The sequence below is a fragment of the Cnephaeus nilssonii genome, assembly GCF_951640355.1.
Source record: "Cnephaeus nilssonii genome assembly, chromosome: 22".
NCBI classification, from domain to species: domain Eukaryota; kingdom Metazoa; phylum Chordata; class Mammalia; order Chiroptera; family Vespertilionidae; genus Cnephaeus; species Cnephaeus nilssonii.
In genome coordinates this window covers 29,352,490-29,358,489 of record NC_137093.1, presented here as the reverse complement: position 1 = coordinate 29,358,489, position 6,000 = coordinate 29,352,490, and positions in this window count along the sequence as shown.

Below are 6,000 nucleotides of genomic sequence, written 5' to 3'. Positions count from 1 at the left end.
TGCTGTACAGACTGGAAACCTCAACAATGGCGGCCTGTACCGTACCCACTGCCACAGCCTGAGTGGGCTCCATAAAACCGCCTGCCAAGAGGACGGCGGCCTCCAATACCCTGTCTGCCTCAGTAGGGCCGTCCTGTGCCTGCCGGCCTGCCAGGGGAAAGGCCTTGGGCCCCATACAAGCTGCCTCCATAGCTGGGGGCCTCCGCCGTACGGAATGTCTCTGTCATGGAGGCCTGCAGCGTATGGCTTGCGTCAATTAAGGCGGCCACTCGCGAGCACACTAAGTCTAGCGGCACTCAGCACCTCGCTGTATGGACTGGTAGACTCAACAATGGCGACCTGTACCGGACCCACTGCCACAGCCCGAGCGAGCTCCGTATAACTGCCTGCCTCGAGGATGGTGGTGTCCATCCTCCTGGCCTCCGCAGTAGAGGCGGCCTGCAGCTGCATACCTGCCAGGTAAAGGCCCTGTGCCCCATACTGGCTGCCTGAATAGCGGGGTCTCTGCCACAGGGAAGGTCTCAGTAGTGGCAGCCTGCAGCGAATAGCATGAGTCAATTCAGGCGGCCTCTCGCATCCACGCCGCATTTCGCGGGTCTCAGGACCTCGCTGTTCGGACTGGCTGCCTCAATATTGGTGGCTTCTAGGTTTCCAAAGGGTTCATGATGTAAGCGCAGCAGCCGAGATATTCTTTTGCAGGGATGGAGCAGGAAGAGGTGAAGAACCCTCAACTGTGACTTCAGTCCTTCTAGGGACGGAATGAATGCCGGCCTGCCCAGCATCTTTGATCTTGTAACCCCTTTTTCCTGGGTAGGATTTTTGGTCCAGTTCACAGGGCTTTAGCTGGAATGTCAGCACCAGGGACAGAGGCAAAGCATGTTATTTCTTAAAAAGCTACAAGAGGAAAGCAAAGGATAGTAAAGCTCCGTATAACTAACTCCCTGCCAAGAGGACGGCGGCCTCCAATACCCTGTCTGCCATGGTAAAGGCCCCTGGCCCCATACTGGCTGCTTCCATAGCTGGGGCCTCCGCTGTTCAGATGGTCTCTGTCTTGGCAGCCTGCAGCATAAGGCTGGCGTCAATAAATGCTGCCTCTCGCGAGAACGCTCCATCTTGCGGGACTCAGCACCTCGCTGTATGGACTGGTAACCTCAACAATGGCGGCCCTCAATGTACCCACTGCTGCAGCCCGAGCGGGCTCCGTATAACTCCCTGCCAAGAGGACGGCGGCTTCCAATACCCTGTCTGCCTCAGTAGGGTTGGCCTGCGCCTGCCGGCCTGCCAGGGTAAAGGCTCCAGGCCCCATACTGGCTGCCTCCATAGCTGGGTGCCTCCGCCGTCTGGAAGGTCTCTGTCATGGCGGCCTGCAGCGTATGGCTAGCGCCAATTAAGGCGGCCTCTCGCGAGCATGCTGCGTCTTGTGGAACTCAGCACCTCGCTGTACGGACTGGGTGCCTCAATAATGGCGGCCTGCACGGTACACAGTGCCACAACCCAGCAGGCTCTGTATAACTGCCTGCCTCGAGGACGTTGGCCTCCAATCTCCTGGCTGCCTCTGTACAGGCGGCCTGCATCTGGCTGCCTGCCAGTGTAGAGGCCCCGTGCCCCAGATTGCCTGCCTCGTGAGCGGAGGCCTCTGCCGCATGGAACGTCTCAGTAATGGCGGCCTGCAGCGTGCGGCATGTGTCAATCAAGGCGGCTTCTCACGCGAAGGCTGCGTCTTGCGGGACTCAGCACCTCTCTGTTCGGACCTGCTGCCTCAATGATGGTGGCTATAGGTTTCCAAAGGGTTCATGATGTCAGCGCAGCAGTCGAGGCCTCCCTTTACAGGGAGGGAGCAGGAGCGGTGAAGAACCCACAACTGTGAGTTTGGACCACCCAGGGACGGAATGAATGCCGCCCTGCACAGCCTCTCTGATCTTGTGACCGTTTTTTTCCTGGGTAGAATTTTCGGTCGAGTTCACAGGGCTTTAGCTGGAATTTCAGCACCAGAGACAGAGACACAACGTGTTATTCCTGAAGTGGCCACAGGAGGGCAGCAGATGATAGTTTTTTGCCTGACAGCTTCCTTTTGAGGTCCGGTGTAATAAGTATATGGTTCCATAGACAGACGTGTACAGTATAATCAGTAACTTACGTGAAAGAAAATGAAAGCATTTATCTTATAAAACCAGTGTATAACCCTGATGTATGATTACATTTTGATAAATCACAAAATAAGGAGTGATTACTCTTTGCACAATTCTACAGGATTATTTTATCTTTCTTTCTGAAAGAGACAGACATAGGTATGGAGCAAAACCCCTAAGTTACACGAACACGTTTCAAAATGACTGTGTTGCAACACCAAACTATTAACTAGAATATTTTAATCAGAAAAAAACTTGTTAACAACTAATTTTCTAAGATAAAAAAGTGCTCAGCAATAATAACTTTAATGTCACGGAAGTAACTTGAAAAAATATGGAGCGATATTGGATATGACTATGATCCTGGAAAGAGCAACTCATTTGGATGCTTCTCAAATACAGAGTCATTCACATTTTGCAACACAATTTCACTTTTTGCAACACAAATTCACCTTTTCCCCTTCAAATTCATCTTTAGCAAAGCAAAGTCATCTTTTGCAAAGAAAATTCTCTCTTTCCAATTACAATTCACCTTTTCCACTTCTGACCCTGACTCCAACCCCGACCCCTCACCGTGAAACCTTAACATCAACCCCAGCCCTAGCCCCAGTCCCAGAGTTGGCTTCTGACCCTTGACTGCCCTCAAATTTATATTTTTAAAAGTGAGTAGAGGGAGTGTGAGGGGAAGGGAGGTGGTGGGCAGACTGCCCAGCGGATCTTGTCGAGGGACTGGCCTGATTGCATGCCTCGCGGTGGTGGCCGGCGGAGAAGTGCTCCACAGGGAGCAAGGGCGGCCCCTGGGTCCCTGCACACCATCTGGCATTGGACATCCCAGGTCTCCAGCACGCCAGCCGCCGTCCTTAGGGCCCTCAAGATGGTCGAGGGCATATCAACCGCATGTTCAACAAGAACCTGCAGGACCTGATGCATGGCATCGGGGAGGACAAGCCCTCAATGACACTGGATCCTCCCCAGAGACATGCCTCTCCTTTGGCCTCCATCTTCACAGCCAGCAGCACAGCCTCATCTATCTGTCCGATTCTGACCCTACTGCCTCCCCCTTATAAGGGCCGCTGCAATCACACTGGGACCTGTGGGGAATCCAGGGTGCTCCCCATCTCAGGAGATAGAAAAGGCTGGATGTTCTCCCTGGAGCTTCTGGAAGGACCTGTCTTGTTACAGCAGCTGCAGGACACTTGGAGTCTCTCCTCCTTCCCCCAATCAGCTCCAAACACCCACTGCTCCTTTAGCCTAACCCCTCAAGTGTTGCAGCCACACACGCTGCTCCACGACACAATCCCTTGACCCTCTGAAACACATTAGCCTCCCTCCAGCTGCTCTTCTGCCACCATCTTGCTCACTATCCACCTTGAACAACACCAGCCCTGGGTTATCCCCACTGAAACTGGAAAAGTCCATCACACCAGTTATGTAATAAGTCATGGAGAGGTAACTGCAGCATAGGCAATAGAGATAGATGTGAACTAGACTTAATCACTTTGTGAGGAATGTAAATGTTGAATCACTATGTTGTAACACCTGAAAGTAATGTATTACTGTATGTCAATTAGAGTTAAAAATAAATTCAGAATAATAACAACAAAAGTGCATACAATTCGTAGCTGGTGTTGCTCACTGGTTAGAGCATTTGCTTGTCAGACATACACTCACTACTCCAGTTAACAACGGCAACAATGAACATATTAGGCAGGGTGGGTGGGTCATCATAAGGGGAACCTCAGTGCAGCAGTCTACGGGGGCCTCCCTTTGCAGAGCTGGGGCGGGAAGAGGTAAAGAACACAGAGCCGTGACTAGACAATGATTGCTGCCCTGGACAGCTTCCATGATTTTCTGGGGGTGTTTTTTCTGGGTAGAAATTTTGGACGTGTTCACGGGGCTTTACTTGGAATTGCAGCACCATGGACAGAGGCACTGTGTGTTATTCCTTGATTGGCCACAGGAGGGCAGCAAAGGATTATTTTTGCGCAGGAATTGGCTGACAGCGTCCCTTAAAGACTAGTATAATAAATAGATTCATAGACATGTACAGTATAATCTGTAACTTCATTGAAGAAAAAAATATAAACATTTATCCCATAAAACCAGTGTATAAGTCTGCTCTATGATTACATTCTTAAAATCACAAAATAAAGGATGATTGGTCTTAGCATGTTCCTACAGGACTACTTTATCTTTCAATCTGAAAGAGATAGGCATGGGTATTGAGCAGAACCTTTTGAGTTACAAGAACAGGTTTCAAAATCAATGTGTTTCAAAACCAAAGTATTAACTAGATTCTTTTATTCAGAAAAAAATGTGTTTACAACTAATTTACTAGGAGAAAAAAGAACTCAATAATCTAATGTCACTGCAGTAACTTGAAAAAGTATGAAGCAATATTGGAATTTACTAAGATTTGGTTCTGATTGGTTCCTATGCCAGTCAGCGTCAAAAGGTCTGCCTCCTAGACAGCCATTGGCTCCCCACAGCACCCACCTTTGGTTCTGATTGGTCGGTTCCTATGCCAGTCAGCATCAAAAGCTCTGCCTCCTAGGCAGCCATTGGCTCCCCACAGCACCCACCTTTGTTTCTTATTGGTCAGTTCCTATGCTAGTCAGTATCAGAAGCTCTGCGTCCTAGACAGCCATTGGCTCCCCACAGCACCCACCTTTGTTTCTTATTGGTCAGTTCCTATGCTAGTCAGTATCAGAAGCTCCGCCTCTTAGGCAGCCATTAGTTCCCCACAGCACCCACCTTTGGTTCTGATTGGTTGGTTCCTATGCCAGTCAGCATCTCCAGGCCTTTCTCTGGGCCTGATCAAAGAGGCGGGGCTTAATAGCAGCCCCTGAGAAGGCCAGGAGAGAAAGAAAAGCCTGGCTGCTGGTGAAGATCAGAAACAAAGAGGGAGTGAAAGAGAGAGGTAAGTACACTGATCAACAGCTTCCACTGAGGCTGCAGATCAGACCCTGACTCACTTTCTGGGTCTCAGCCAGCTGAGCAGTCAGTGTTGGGTCGCCAGGCTGCAGCTGGGCAACCCAGCGCTGACTTCTGGATGGTCTGTGTTTGGTCGCAGGCTCAGCCCCTTCCCAAGCCCCAAGCTTTAGGCTTGGGAAGCGCCCTCCCCGACCCCGTTGCCCCGCCACTCCAATCGTAGGCTCAGGCCCTCCGATGGCCGGCTGGGAGTGACCTGGGTGTGGAGGAGGTGCCGGGACCCAGGTATATATGCAAATTAACCTCCATCTTTGTTGGGTTAATTTGCATACTCACTCTGATTTGCTGTGGGCATAGTGGAGGCATGGTCAATTTACATGTTTTTCTATTATTAGGTAAGATTTTAGAAATCAAAGGTTGGTGGTTTGGGGGAATGAAAAATGTGAGGGGTGTGAATGAATGTGTCTGGGTGGAAGGTTTTGGTCATGAGGGTGGGATGATATGGGCCCCAGATTGACAGGGTGGAATGGAGGAGGCGGCCGAGGGCCCTGCAGCTGTGGTGGCTGAGCTCAGGGAGCTCACAGTGTCTAGCCACTCAAGCACTGGCTTCCACACACCCTGGATCTCAGCTGCCCCTCATTCACACCATCCTGCTGGCAACAACTCAGGACTACCTACTGTTCTCATCTCCCCTACTATCCCATGAGCACCAGGGGCACACATGTGCCTTTATTCCTCACTGTAACACACACACAACCTGTTCAACACACATCACCTGGCACAATAGAGAAGGTGAGGCTCTTAGGACGATTCCTGGAGGTGACAGTCCTGAATGTCAAAGTCACCTGGGCAAAGGAGGTCACCGGCGCTAGGAGGGACACCACACACAGGGCGCCAGGGTCCGTGTGCTTGTGTCCGGCCCCTGCCACGCCCAGGGCAG